This window comes from Aquila chrysaetos, chromosome 1, assembly GCF_900496995.4.
Source record: "Aquila chrysaetos chrysaetos chromosome 1, bAquChr1.4, whole genome shotgun sequence".
In the NCBI taxonomy this organism is placed as follows: domain Eukaryota; kingdom Metazoa; phylum Chordata; class Aves; order Accipitriformes; family Accipitridae; genus Aquila; species Aquila chrysaetos.
In genome coordinates, this window is record NC_044004.1 from 55,029,290 (window position 1) to 55,044,598 (window position 15,309).

The window sequence follows — 15,309 nt, forward strand, 5'->3', positions numbered from 1 at the left end:
ATTAGCTGACCAGCTGTTATCTTCTATGCTTGACTAGCCTTCACTCAGCAAGCTCCTCCCCAGCTGGCTAACTCTTCAATGTTAACACCTTCATTCACCTACACTTTGTACGAATTTATACTTGCACACATTAATAAACTAATTTGGTGTAAATATCTACAAGAGATTTCTATTACAGTGTCACTATGGATGACTGGCTCAGTTGATTAAGTTCAGAAACAATAACAACATCAATCACTTTGGATGGCAACAGCTCTGGGTGGATTGACCTGCAAAACCTATCTTCAAGGGATACTTAAAAAATGGCACAATATCAAACAGACAGAGGAGCTCAAATATTTAATTTCCTTTGCTTCACAGTGCAACATGATCCCTCTGCTTCTCAGCGTAAGATGAAGTGTAGAGTAGCATACTATCAAGCTTTTAATACAGAGCCCAAACACTAGTAAAAAACACTTATTTGTGACATGATACCATAACAAAAGCTCAACTCTACAAAACAAAACAAAAACACATGGGAAATTTCTGTGAAGTTTTATATTCTGTAGTAATAGAGGTATGCTCTGCAGGAAAATGAGAAACATAAGGAAAAAGCAGAGTACTGTAACCAAATGACTTAGAGTACAAACAATCAAACTCACCTATTCTACAGGAAAAAAAGAAGGAAAAAAAACCCTTGAAAATTTGATCTTGTGTAGCCATGAAGGATTAGTTTAAACTACAATCCGCATTAGCACTTTATTTTAGAAATATTCCTTTTACTCAGTTAGTAACAAACTGATCCTTCTATGCAGTGTTCACATGCTGGGTCTGTTGTGCTAAAAAGAATTAAAGAACTTGAAGTACTTTGAAAGAGAAGTACATTTGATTTTTCCGAGTAGTTGGATATAATGGTTTTTCCAGGAATAGACATGTTTATTCCATTTTCTTGGCTAAATTCCAGCTTTCAATAATGACAATGTTCTCATCTACAGTTTTAAAATTCTTCTGTAATGTCTAAGATAGTCTGTCCTACCACTGAGTGAGAAATGTCTGCATTTTAATACCTGCAAATCTTCTTCCTCTACTATATGTATTATGCAGAGAAATTAATTAGGTTCTGTAAAACTGTTACATAAAGCAATTAGTCAACGCAGCATTTCTGAAAGGACCATAGATCTACTTCACACCTGTCCTTCACTCCTTCCCCAAGATACTTTGCCCTTCAAAATACGTTCCTGTGGCAGAATAAATCCACAAAGACTGAAGCCAAGGAAAGAAACTGCAGTGACCTTAAGATATACAGGACAAACAAAAAAGCCAACAAAATCCACCAAGCAAACAAATTCCAGAGACTGAGAAGGAATATATCATTCTGGAGAAGACTTCTGTTGTCAAAGAATAAAACTAAGATATTTGATGCACTTTTCTTATTAATACTTTTTTTGAAGAAAGCAGATGGAACTACAAGGATCTTGGTTTTATTTATGCTGTGCCTTTGACCTGACAGATAGCTGTGGACAAGTCAGGGTAGTCTCAGTTATGCTGAAGTAAAGTTAGAATAGCTCAGTATTGTAGGTACATTTGTATCAGGCTAAAATCAGACCCACTATTTTGATATTCAGCATATTAAACAGCCCATCTTGCATCTGTAGGAAATCACAGAATGGTTGAAGTTGGAAGGGATCTCTGGAGGTCATCTGGTCCCACCCCCCCTGCTCAAGCAGGGCCACCTAGAGCCAGCTGTCCAGGACCGTGTCCTGATGACTTTTGAATATCTCCAAGAATGGACACTCCACAACCTCCCTGGGCAGCCTGTGCCAGTGCTCGGTCACACTGTGAGAGACTGAAAGAGTTAATGTCTCAAACATTGTCGTGGGGCAAGTTCTGCTTAAAGACAAACCCTGCACAGCAAGGAACCAAGGTGAAAAGCCCATCAGCTCAGACATCAGCAACAGGAGGGGGAGGGTGTGCTGGGGGGTGCTCAGCTCCCTGTTCTGATAAGCTGTTCTGATACAAAGATCAAACAATGGCCAGGTCTGCAGGGAAGGAGAAGTTACTCCACAAACGACCCCTAAGCCCAAAGGCTCACAAACTGCTCATTAACCTGACAAGTTCAGGTGCCTGCCCAAAGGAGGGGCAAGGATGATAAAAGGACACGAACTGAAGCCCCAGGTGCACAAGCCCACCAGGACTGGACCCGTCGGCTGACTGGACACCTTGGCTGACTGAACCAACGCTGGACCCAGGACCAGTGAAATCTTTCTCTCTTCCTTTCTCTGTCTTCTTCTCTCTTTCCTTTTCCACAATCCCTACACCTCATCCGTTTCAAGATATAAACCATTGACCAAGTCTGAGACTAAGAGTAGATCCAGCCCCCCCTGGGCCCTTCTCTGAGGAGGACTCTGGAAAGCAAGGGGGTCTGCTCTGAACCTCATGACTCAACGGGAGGGATGTCCTTATTCCCTGAATTGATGTAAATGGTTACACAGTTTACAGAAGTAGTCTTATGCCAATTCCTGTTGTGAGAAACCCTGCCACCTACTACCACACCTCCCCAGTTCCGTTTGCTTCTGTCATGAATAAAATCTTTAACTGATTGTTTGGTGTCGTTTCACCTTAATTTAGCTCGAGGGAATTTTGAATTAAACATGACTCCCTGGTCTGTGCAGTCTGGGTCGTGACACACACCCACAGTGAAAAAGTGTTTCCCAATGTTTAGAGGGAATCCCCTGTGTTTCAGTGTGTGCCCACTGCCCCTGGTCCCGTCACTGGGCACCACAGAAAACTGCCTGGCTCCATCCTCTTTGCTCCCTCCCTTCAGGTGTTTGTACACATGGATGAGATCCCCCTGAGCCTTCTCTTCTCCAGGCTGAACAGTCTCAGCTCTCTCAGCCTTTCCTTATCTGAGAGATGCTCCAGTCATTATTCATCTCCATGGCCCTTCGCTGGACTCTATTAAGTCCATATCCCTCTTGCAGTGGGGAGCTCAGGACTCAGCACTCAGAACTCAGCGTGGCATCACCAGTGCCGAGACAAATTAAACCCTCCCTGCCATCAAAATCCTTCAAAATGACAGAGGTCAAAATCACCTAAAATGACAAAGAGGGTTTCATGTTAAAATCATTAGTAAATTATTGCAATGATTATCTGAAACTGTCGGAGTTCTGCCTATCAGAGTTCAAGGAGCATCTGGACAACGCTCTTAGTCATATGACTCAGTTTTGGGTAGTCCTGTGAGGAGCCAGGAGTTGGACTCAATGATCCTTATGGGTCCCTTCCAACTTGAGATATTCTATGATTCTGTGAAACACAATGGATACATTTATACATCCATAGTTTTAAACATTTTCTGATAAACTGTTTTGAAATGAATTTGCTTCAGAAGTTATTTTCATGGTTATTATATATTGGTTTGTGTCAGATACTAAATGTATGTATTAAATCAACTTCTGACTGAAAACCCATCATTAAAATAATCAATAATACTTAAACTATTTACATGCCAGTAAAACTTGCATAGCAATGTAGTTAAGCTCCTGTTTCTAAATGATAAGAGTCTACCTGGAGCAGCTTGACACTGGCAGAGCATAAATACCCACTCTGGAAGGAATCTGCTCATTCAGTTTGACAGCTAGTTGTAGGTGATGTCATTCAAGCAATTAAAAGAAAAAAAAAAGTTGAAGAAATGTTCACAATATGATGTTGATAGATGGCTGTGTGATTAGGATACAAAAGAAAAAAACATTTAGGAAGGGAAAAATATCCACCAATGTTACTGAAAAAAATACATTTATCGCTGCATAAACTCATTAATTTAAACACTAATTTTATCTAGTCATTTTATAAAAATGTGCTCTGTTAATACTTGTGGTGAATGTGAATTCTACTCTAATTATTCTTGTATTAACTACAGTTGGCAGGACCCCATAATCCACAGAAATTAATGTAAAGTAATTAATTTTTATCCTAAAATAAAGATTTAAATCACCAAAGAAGAAAATTTTAGAGCATGAGTTTAGGCATATACAAAATATCTTCCCAATAACATCCAATGAAATACAGATGATACAGCAGCACTATTTGTAATAGATACATTTGTGTAAAATGAAACAACTCAAAGAGCTTATTTCATTTGATTTATTAATCTTTTAGAACTATTATTAATGCTGAAATAAAAGAATTTTCATTATTATTACCATATGTCAATCTGCTGTAATATTATACTTGAAGAAACTTGAGCCATTGTCATAAAACTTCCATTATGTTAGAAAACTATTAGCAACGACTGACTGAAGAAAAAGTAGCTCAATTTTTAGCAAACAACATAAATTACTTTAAAATACATTGAAAAGCTGACATCACCTTGAAGACTAGTATTATCTTCCTTCATCTCTTGTTGTTGGTTATAGGGAATAGACTCCAGCCAAGCAATGCTAGCGGGTTTATTTACATTTACACTTACATTGCTACTATGTATTTTAATTCTTCTGATCAGAAGATGGATTGGCAGACTCTGGGAAAGCCAGAAACTACCATCTCCTGACTTCTGAAACATAAACTGCATTCCTTTCCCCCCCCATTCTCACTCTATTCTCAGTTCCATTCAGTTTAGCAGAAAACTCATGTCTTTTTAAAGGTAACTATTCTGATTTTCAAGTACCCAAGAAATAATAAGTGGTAATCTTTCCCCAAACTTCATTTTCTATATGATAGAAAAATGGTTAAACTTGCTTAAGTTCTAAACTTGGATATTTGGGGGCCCTTATCTGAAAGACTGAGAAACACATAGCAGCATATCACTGGGTAAACACAGATAAAAGGACACTATCATGCTTTCACAGAGTTTCAGGATTGTTTATGCTTTTTTTTTTTTTAAAAAAAAAACCCTACTGTACCTCTAGTTGTCTATCTGACCACACAGTGGACTCTCAGACTGTTCTTCCTTAAGACTCACAAAATCCATTTTTCACAAGTTTCTGTATTATGTCATTATCCCCTGGATCCATCCCAGCATGCTTTCATCCTTCTTGAAATGGGACACCAAACTCATATCTAGTATTTAGCCCATTCATGTTCTACGTCAAGCTTGTTAATGCTGCATACATAGAAAAGATCAAATTCCCATGTCAACTTTTAGATATAATAACTTTTTAGTAAACAAACAAACCAACCACCAAAAAACACCCACATTAGCCTTTTTAGCCATAGTATTTCTGTAAAAGTTCAAAATTAATCTTTAAGGAAGAGGTGTTGGTTGGTTGGTTGGTTTGTGGGGAGAGATGGATAAACCGCTCTGTAGCGATGGGCTGTTGTTGAGGGTTATGGGTTTGTTTTCTTCTGCAGTGAACTGTGTTTTCAAAGACAGTGTCCCTTACTTTCATTCTTTGCTCCTGGATGCTCAAATTAGCTGTGTTGAAATATATATTGAACCTTATCAAATGTAAACCATTTCCTGAAACTTTAAACTGAAATGTTAACTTTACCCTTTCTATAAAATAATACTGAAACATTATGAAATAACATGGAAACACAAAGAATGGTTATTGTAAAGTAGTGGTAAATATTTTCCAATAAAAATGGATTGATCCAGAAAACATCATACAGAACTTGGTCCAGGTATTGTAAATATGAGGAGGGGAATATTCTTACAATTGTCAGATTTGTCACAAAAACAGTCTTGAAATGAGTATGCAGTCTGCTTTATTATTAATATGGGGAGAACCAAAAAAAATATTATAAGAAGATATGCCTTTTTTGAGAAGCTTTCAGATCTTTCACAAAGGAAATACTTCTTATTTCAAATCTATAAATGAAGAATTGAATTTTTAAGAGGGGAATGGACTTGCCCAAAACACAGAGGCATCCAGGACTCCTGCCCAGGCATACTCAAAAGACTACAGTCTTTGAGTTGGACTAGATGATCGTTTTAGGTCTCTTCCAACTGAACTATTCTATTCTGCTCTATTCTCCACAGAATTCAATAAAGCTGCACTGTACCCAGATCATAAAAGGCAAATATCCCTCTTTGTATCAAACACCCAATTTATTCAAACTAAGAAAGCATTTGAAGCACCATGTGATTTCAGCTGCTGCTTCTTCTAAGCCAAGAGTAAAAATCCCAACTATTTCTGCCAAAGTTAAAGACAATATCTAAGTGTATTAAATTTAATTTAATCAAGCATCTCTGAGAATGTGACAAGTTTGGGAGGGCTTTCAGTTTGCTTTCATATAGCTATTGCCTATACAGACACATTAGTCAATTTTAACATGTTTAATGAAATAATCTAATTTTTAAACATGAAATATTCAGATTTTAGTTAGCCCTGGCTTCATAAAACTCACTCCAGCAAAAATTTTTTGATACATTTTATAAGTCATCAATAAGTAACCAGTGGTTAGGACTCATACTTTTTTTGAGGATAAAATTAGGTTGCTGTCTACCACATGCTGGCCTTTTTTATCTTCCATAAATAATTAAACAAGTGTAATAGAAAGGTTGTAAAATTAAAAATACATACCATCATTTTTCACAAAATCCATTCCTATGATTTCAGATTTCTAAGGTGAGACTTTAATTTTCAACAGTGTATTAATTATTCTATGGAACTAAATTAGCCTAAAAGTTCTCCACTGTAATTCCATATAATAAGAAGCAACGTACTATAAACTCAATGTAGAATTACTGTAAATCCTTTTAACAGGCCCATATGAAAAGAACAAAGGCTAAAAATGTCACTTACTTTAGGAGGGATGTTGTTGCTAGATGTATGAGGTTGGGTGAGCTGTCAGAATAAGATAAATGGAGCTCAGTTGTACCATTAACCTGTGACATTTTTGACAGTGCAAGGCTATGCACTGTAAGAAAAGCAGAATATGTATCTTTCGACTTTTTTCCTTCCAGTTAGTAACAGAACTAAGAAAAAGATGCAATGGTCTAATATAAGAAAAAAAAAAAAAAAAGACAAAACCCCTCTTTTTCCAGACCTCAAAAATATAAGAGCTCAAATGAAGAGACCTATGCCTTAAGGATACTCTGCAGATATATTTCAGTATAATATATAGAAAAGGAAATTATACAAAGTAAATTAAATAAGTTGTATTAAAATTTAGAACACCATAATAATTTTTCATAAATCTTGACATTTTAAGAACAACAAATTATAACCTCCATACTGACAATTTGATTTATGCTTCTGTCAAGCTAACTTTAAGTAAGCAGAAAGAGGAAAAGGGACGAATCATTATAAAATGACAATCAGTATACATAAGGCAACAGTCAATCATTATATTAGGCTCTAGTTTTAACATAAATTCCAGCAGTTCTTCCTTAAGAATACACGATGTCTTACTGAAAATACAAAAACCACTTCTACAAGTTTTTTTACAAGTATTTTACAAGTTAACACATGCTAAAAAAGGGGGGGATGCATTGTGAAAAAAACTTTTTAGATGGTTTATGATTAGAAACCTTCAGCATTTCAGTGAATTCAAAATATTATTTAACACTGCTTTTCAATGACAGAGAACTGAACTTCTCTTAGTTTACCTAGATATCCTTTGAGGTATGGACAAATTTTATACAGTAAATACAAAATTTACACAAGTTTTTATGTATTTAGGAATGATTCTGCTTTTTTATTTTCTTCTTTTAAATTTCTGGAATCCTCTGCATTGTTGCATTGCCTAGTCCAACAAAGACAGGATCTTTAATTTTCTTCTCAGGCAACTTTACAGTAGACAGAGTACTAAAAGCCATAGCATAGTCAAGGATTACAAATTTTTACTGTATTATTTTACCACACATTATAGAAATAAAAAGATCTGTTACGCAATAACAGAAGTAAAAAGATAGTTACACAATGAACATCATCACTGCTACCATCAATGCAAGATGCTGGATCCAGTTCTGTTAGGATAAATACAGGTCAGTTGTTCATCACTTCTTGTTAATATTCTTTATCAACTTTTTCATGTTTAATACACGATGGCATCACAAATCAAGGATTTTGTGATGTCTCCCGTAACCTTCCTAAAAATCCTACCCTGAGAGTTGGTGAGCACCTTCAGTATCAGCAGAATACGACTGCAGTCAGGAATTTACATGATCAGTTTATTCTCATTTTGAATTCCAATACAGAATAATTTTCAAAGGAGCCAAAAGCATAGCACGTAGCCAGTATACTGCATTTTATTCTCTTAACCTCCTTGAAGAGTCTAAACCCATGGAGGAGTATAATTGTTACTAGCAATAAAATAGCAAAAAATATGTACTACCATAAATAGTACCTTATGAAAGGGGAATCTAAGGATTCAGTGGCTCAGTTAATGGTGAGCTGAGGTACTGTGATGTGAGGTAGTGAGCCAAGTCACCTCAACTCAGTGAACACCGAAAGCAGTCTTAGAAAGGACACCAGCAGTCACTCTGAAGATTGAAAATGTTTGATAGAATAACTAGAGTGACATTTTACAGTGATAGAGGGTGGGTAAACTCATTATTTGAGCTACCAACCCTTTGAAAAAGTGGGTTCTCCTGCTACTTTCAAATAGATTGATTTGGTGGTAGCCAGGAAGACTACAATGTCCACGGAGAATAGAGGGTCAAAAGCTGCTGTGTGTCCAGCACAACTGCAGAATGCAAGATTGGTGTTTTTCATTTAGAGTTCCGTTATCCCAGCAAAGCTATAATTTCATTAGTCAGATGGATACCATAGCTTTGGTAAAGGCCACATCATCTCATCCAGCTGAAGTAAAAGTCAAGAGCTCAGAAGGCCTCCATGAAGGTTTATGGAATGGAGACCTGAGAGAAGGGGAGAGGCTTTTGTGTCATTGACGTCAGTCCTTACAGTCAATATAACCAACAAGGAAGGGTGTTTTGGGAATTCCTCCTGCTCTCTACCTTGTCAAAGCAGGACGGGGTAGCTACATCCAGGGCACAAGCTGGTGCTCTGCAAAACAGAACTGTAGAGCTTGTATGCTTTGACATTTTCAAGACCACACAAATGACCCTGGGACTTTTGACCTCAGCCTCCCCCCGCATAGATACCCCCTGGAAATAAATCTGAAACTGGGCTTCCTCTTGCAGACAGAGCAAACCCAGGGATATTAGGATTTCTTTAGGCCCTTGTTCATGATACTTTGATTGCAAGAGACAAATACCTTGACAGGTACCTGTAGCTATGAGGCAGTTTTGAAAGGCAAGAGACTTTAACATTGCAACAGTATCTAGTGATAATTTACTAAAACTCCAAAGAAATATGTTTCCTAAATTCAGACAATAAGAAACTACATTTTGAGGCAACAGATAATTGAGAGAAAAGTTAAGTACAGCTGTTGCATTTTGCCCTACAAAGCACTGATAATCTCTGGACATTTTTGCTGGGCAAAGACTCTGAGCTCAAGGAGACAGCTGCACACTTACACCAGCAGTGGAATAGGCATAGGAGCAACCATTTGAACGAAAATCCACATATTTCACTGAAGGATGGTGGAAAGCATAGATGTGTGAAAATAAATTTACTTAGGACAGACCCTCATTCTAGCAAGCAAAGAAGATTTTCACAGCAAAACTGCTTTCCCTAAGTGTACGAGCCTGTGACTACATTCTGTGCCTCAAAAATACTACTGTGTAAAAGCATAAAGTGTTCAAAGTGCTTTGCAGAAATCATTAATTCAACCTCGCACCTACCAAACTGCCATATCTCTTGTGGAATAAATCTGGAGGCTGTCTGGCACTGAAATGCATGTAATCAGACTTCTTTAATTTAACTTCAGTATTACTTCACACAGTTTTGAAACTGAAATACCTTTCATACTAGAAGATTTAAAAATACATCTCTTTTTATTTTATCCTTAAAAATCAGCATCTAATCTAGGTCCAGAAAGATATGGAGAATTCTTCAGATTTTTTCTGTATCTAAATTAGAACATCTTCCAAAACACATATTAGAGATTACTGCGGGAGTCAGTTACTGGCATTTTATGTGGGTCTTACTAACTACCCTTAATGGTCTAACTCACCTGAGTATTCTTGGAGGGCTAAACAAGCAAAAGTACTTTAGAAATAAAAGAGCTGTGACTAGAAACTTCTGAACCCTAATTCAGTCTTTGAATAGTAATATCTTCCCTTTCTCTGTATGGCTTAGTGGGGAAAAAAAACTGTCCAGAAAATGTACCACAACAGTGCCCTAGGTATTCTCTTTCCTGTAGACAGAACATTCAACATTTGCTCCTTTTCTGAGTGATACAAAAGTCCACAATACTGTATTTTAGGAATCACATATTGTCTATGCATTGATATAATGAATAATTGGATCTTATTTCAATCCTGAAAAAAAAGATGGCTCCATTCTCCAGGTAAGCACCTGACAAAACAAATTGTGTCAATGCCAAAGATGAACCTGACTTTTTTCAAGACTAATCCTGACAAATAGAAGAACAGTGATCTAGCCTGAGCTATAAGATGACCTACATGATCCTGTCTAGAAAGTGTAGCTGCCTCAAAAAATTATCCAAAATTGAAAGTGAGCTTGTAGTATAATACCATCCTTTTTAAACATGAAAATTAAAAGTAGTAGTTAAATTTAAATTAATCCATGATTATTGGAAAGAGAAATTACCATACATGAGTAAGAATGTCTCCAACTTCTTTTTGCAAAATACAACATAGTTAACTTTTCCACAAGCAGCCATCAGACATTAACATGAGAGATGTTTTCTTTTTCATTGAGAAATCCAGCAGGTAGCAGTTTTTTCTGGCCCCAGTGTCTCTCTAAAGGCTGTATTTAGTGTGCTTGTTTAATACACTATACCATCTATTTTTGCTTTTGTCTGTATGAAAATGGGAACTTTTTTTTTCAATAAATGTTCTTGGATTGACTGACCACAAAAGAAGCTTATTTCCCTCTAAACTGCAGGAAAGCCACAAACCCTCTGAAACAAAAATCCACCTTAGTCTTCTTACTTCAGAAACACGATGTAGAGCACTTCTGTATTACTACACACAGAGTAATAAAGTCTGGCAAAAACTTCATGGGCAATCACTTGCAGAATCATGGCTGTTAAGAGAAACAAATCACATGGGTTATGTAGAAGGAACAGGGCAAACCTATGACTTAAAATGATCTACATGTTTTATGAAAAAAGAGAGCAGGGCAACATAAATAAAAACTTTTTGCACTGGAAGCTTGAGAACTAGAATAGTCCTTTTTTGGGTCAAATTTTGATTGTAAATTATTTTAGCTTCAAATCAACAGCTTTCTGGTGGAAAATGGAGGACATTCGAAAAGTATTTTTAAGAACAGAAGTGTGGAGGAGAAATTTAACAGTACCTTCTTAAGAACATGTCTGTCCTGATGTCTCTCTCAAATTAATCCAATATTCTTTCTTTCAGTGTTACAAATTATTGTTATGGAAATTAAAATGATATCATACAGCCAGGGCTCTTCAGACAGGGACTAAGCTGCAGAAGCTGCAAAGCAAACATTTTCATGCAAATACACTTTGTAATAAAGAATAAAGGAAACGGAAAAATTAGTAAGGGCACAATACAGACTAAAGTGAAAGAGCTACTACATTTCATGGACTTTTTGAAAAGGCTGTTGTTACCATGAGATGGAACTAGAGCTATCTGCAAACCCAGTGCTTTTTAAAGTACTCCATATGGTGCCAGTTTTCTACAAACTGACATAGACATCCATATTCTATCTGAATCTTATTGTTTCATATTCACCCACACAAACAGCAAATATAAAGGGAAAATACTGCATCAATGCTATCACTAACACTGTTTTCCTCCTTACAGGCATGATTTTTACCCAACATGTGCCTTACATCTCCTTTCTAAGGAAAGAGTTTAAGGCATTCTTGTTATTTTCCACTTCATTATCCCTTTGACTGCATGACCTTTTATATTTTGGGATGTAACTGATCATGGGAAAAGTCAGCAGAATAATATTGCAAAAAAATGAAAGTCAGCTTTCAAAAGATTACATATCCTTCAAAAAGGCATCCTAAAATGAAACACAAAGGCAAAAGATATTTTCCTGAATGCTTTGTACATAATGCTGCGTTGTGTCAAAGAGGTAAAAATCTCTGAAGTCTTTCAATCTGCTAATCAATTGCCTTTCTTCTTCTACGTTTTCTTCTATACTTTAATAGGGGTGGAAAAAATATTTGTCAAGGAACAAGGCACGAATATTAAATACAGCTCTCCTTTATCCTTTTGTTTCATGGTTCACTTTCATCAAAATGTGAAAGCTGACATGGTACTGAGAAGTCAGACTCCTCTTCTTGAAAAGAAAGTATTAAGTTCACCAGATGATATACCACTCCTTTGCTCATTGATTTTTTCCCTAGCTTGGGTCAGGTCTAACCAATGAAACACATCCACTTCTTCCATCCTAAAAAATTAAAAATAATAAATGGTGAAAGTGACTTGGTTTTATCTTCCAGTACAAAGCAGCATGAACTTATACTGAAAGCCATTTGTTGTCCACTTTTAAGACGTGCTTTTTTATTTATAAAGGAACAGAATAACCTTTTGAAACACATGAGAACAAAAAAAAAAAAAAAAAAAAAAAAAAAAAAAACCACAAAATCTATTTTCTTATCCATCAAGTTTTTTTAGACTGTAAAATTTTCAGCTATTTTCTAGTCACAAATCTGGGAACAGAAGGAAAAACTAAGGAGGCAAGGAATTACATATGTATGAAAGCACTGTATCCACCTTCAGGCATTTTAGTCTAGGGAAAAGATACTTGTTAAAAGAAAGAGTTCAGCAGTATGGCAAATCTTCCAAAATATCTGAAAATATTTCATGAAAAAATCTAATTGAGAAAAATCAGGAACAGGATGTTTAAATGTTTTCATTTGTCTACAGTGAATATTAAACCAACACTCAACCTATGCTGAAGTTAATAAAGAATGAGGGTTGTTAGCAGTCCTCAAGACCGGTTCCTTCAGAGTGTGTACACTGAGGAGTACAGCACAAATAGCCCAATAAGATTCCTCATCTACACAACATACAGCAATGCTCCATAGAAAGTAGTGCAGCAACATTAGCATGACACTGGATCTGAACTAGCAATTTTATCTCCCAACAGCGGTTATACTGTTTTTAGTATCCTAGGAAGGAAAACCAGCTCCAGCAACTCCTTACCTTTTAATTGATGAGTATAGACAGGGCTTTAACAAGCTGTGGGTATGTCTAATTTGCAAAATACAATGCTGTCTCAAAGTAACATCATGGCTAATTCTAAATGAGCTATTTCAGGTACTGCTGACAGCACAGCTTAGCAGTTGCTTCTATTCTTTACATTAAGCAGTCACAAGGTGAAACTCATTAACAATCCTGAGACCAGAAAATTAATTGCAGAACTCCTCTTTTCTAGGTAAGTGCTCTAATCATCAGAGTATAGAATCCTGTTCCTCCTTTCATAGTCTCTTTTCTGGCACAGAATTTTTCCTTCATAACTTTAGTAGAACACATAAGGACATGTGAAGTTACCACTAATGTGGAGAATGCTCAGAGAGAACTGAATCAGATCTTTCACTTCATGGGCAATGACTGCAATCATTCAGCCATTACAGAAGAAGAGCATAGCTGAGGGAAAAGGAGAGAAAATAACCTGCAGCACAGATTGAACAAAGGCTCTGGAGATTTAGTACGCTGCTTCCAGTGTAAAGTGTCCTTTAGCAACAAAGCTGGCTTGAAATATTCTTAGTTTTATCACCTTTGCACCTTGGTCCCACACCTGTATCTCACCTAGACTACATCCTCCTGACCGAGATAATACAACTTTTAGGGGCATAGACTGAAATCATCCAGGTTACAAAAACCCTTGGTGGGCGGGAAGGCAGCAAGAAAACTGGTGCAAAAATTCCTTTTACTGACTCTGTTCATTTAGCACCCTCTCTTTTTAGGGGGTTATGACATGCAATTCTTTTGGAAAATGCTTTGCAATCATGTAAGTATTCTGTTAGTTAAATATTATTGTTGAGACCTGCATTCTCTGCAGATAGATAAGCTTTTGGAAATAGACTCAAGAGTAGCAGGACTCCTGTAAATCAAGTATTGTTTCCCCATCTGCACATGGGGAAAAAGAGGAAATTAGGCAAGTCATTGTTGTGGATTAACCCCAGCCAGCAACTACGCCCCACACAGGCACTCACTCACTCCCCCCCCCCGCAGTGGGATGGGGGAGAGAATTGGAAGAGTATAAGTGAGAGAACTCAGGGGCTGAGATAAAGACAGTTTAATAGGTAAAGCAAAAGCCGCGCATGCAAGCAAAGCAAAACAAGGAATTCATTCACCGCTTCCCATGGGCAGGCAGGTGTTCAGCCATCTCCAGGAAAGCAGGGCTCCATCACGCGGAACGGTTACTTGGGAAGACAAACGCCATCACTCCGAACGTCCCCCCCTTCCTCCTTCTTCCCCCAGCTTTATCTGCTGAGCACAATGTCATATGGTCTGGGATATCCCTTTGGTCAGCTGGGGTCAGCTGTCCCAGCTGTGTCCCCTCCCAACTTCTTGTGCCCCCCCAGCCTCCTCGCTGGTGGGGTGGGGTGAGAAGCAGAAAAGACCTCTGCTCTGTGTAAGGACTGCTCAGCAGTAATGAAAACATCCCTGTGTTATCAACACTGTTTCCAGCACAAATCCAGAACATAGCCCCATACTAGCTACTATGAAGAAAATTAACTCTATCCCAGCCAAAACCAGCACAGATGGGCAGCATGTTAACCCTCCTTTACAAAAACCTCTGGAGTCTACTACTAGACTTAGATGGAACCATGTCATTTAAAGGTTAAACCTCAGTAAAGAGCTTTATGTTCAGAGGGGCCAATGTGAGGAAAGGTAAGTTTTCTAGCACTACCATTCAAATAACTTGATGTTTTAAGCGTGAATGTGGAAAAGACCTCTGAGTAAGAACTAGGTCTATATCATACAGCTACCATAGCAGGCATTAGCATGAATTAAACAACAACAAAAAATTCTTATTTCCACTTTTAGCAGGTCTGGTTTGACATTTTAAAAAAATTATTTTGACTGCCTTATATATGGGGGGAAAAAAAATATAATGTAAATAATCTGCAGTACTATGTCACACTCTTCTTACCTAGCAAAATACTCTAAAATATGACACGCTTATTGTTATAAACCTGGTACTTTTGTATACCACTGGTAAGAAACATTACAGACACAATTGTGAATCTCCTGTACTAAGTGCACAAGAATAACTGGTGTTTACCAATGGTTGACTTCTGCTTGCATGAGGATGTGGAGTTGACGCAATGCATTTTCTCTCCGTGCACAGCTGCACAAGGCCAAGG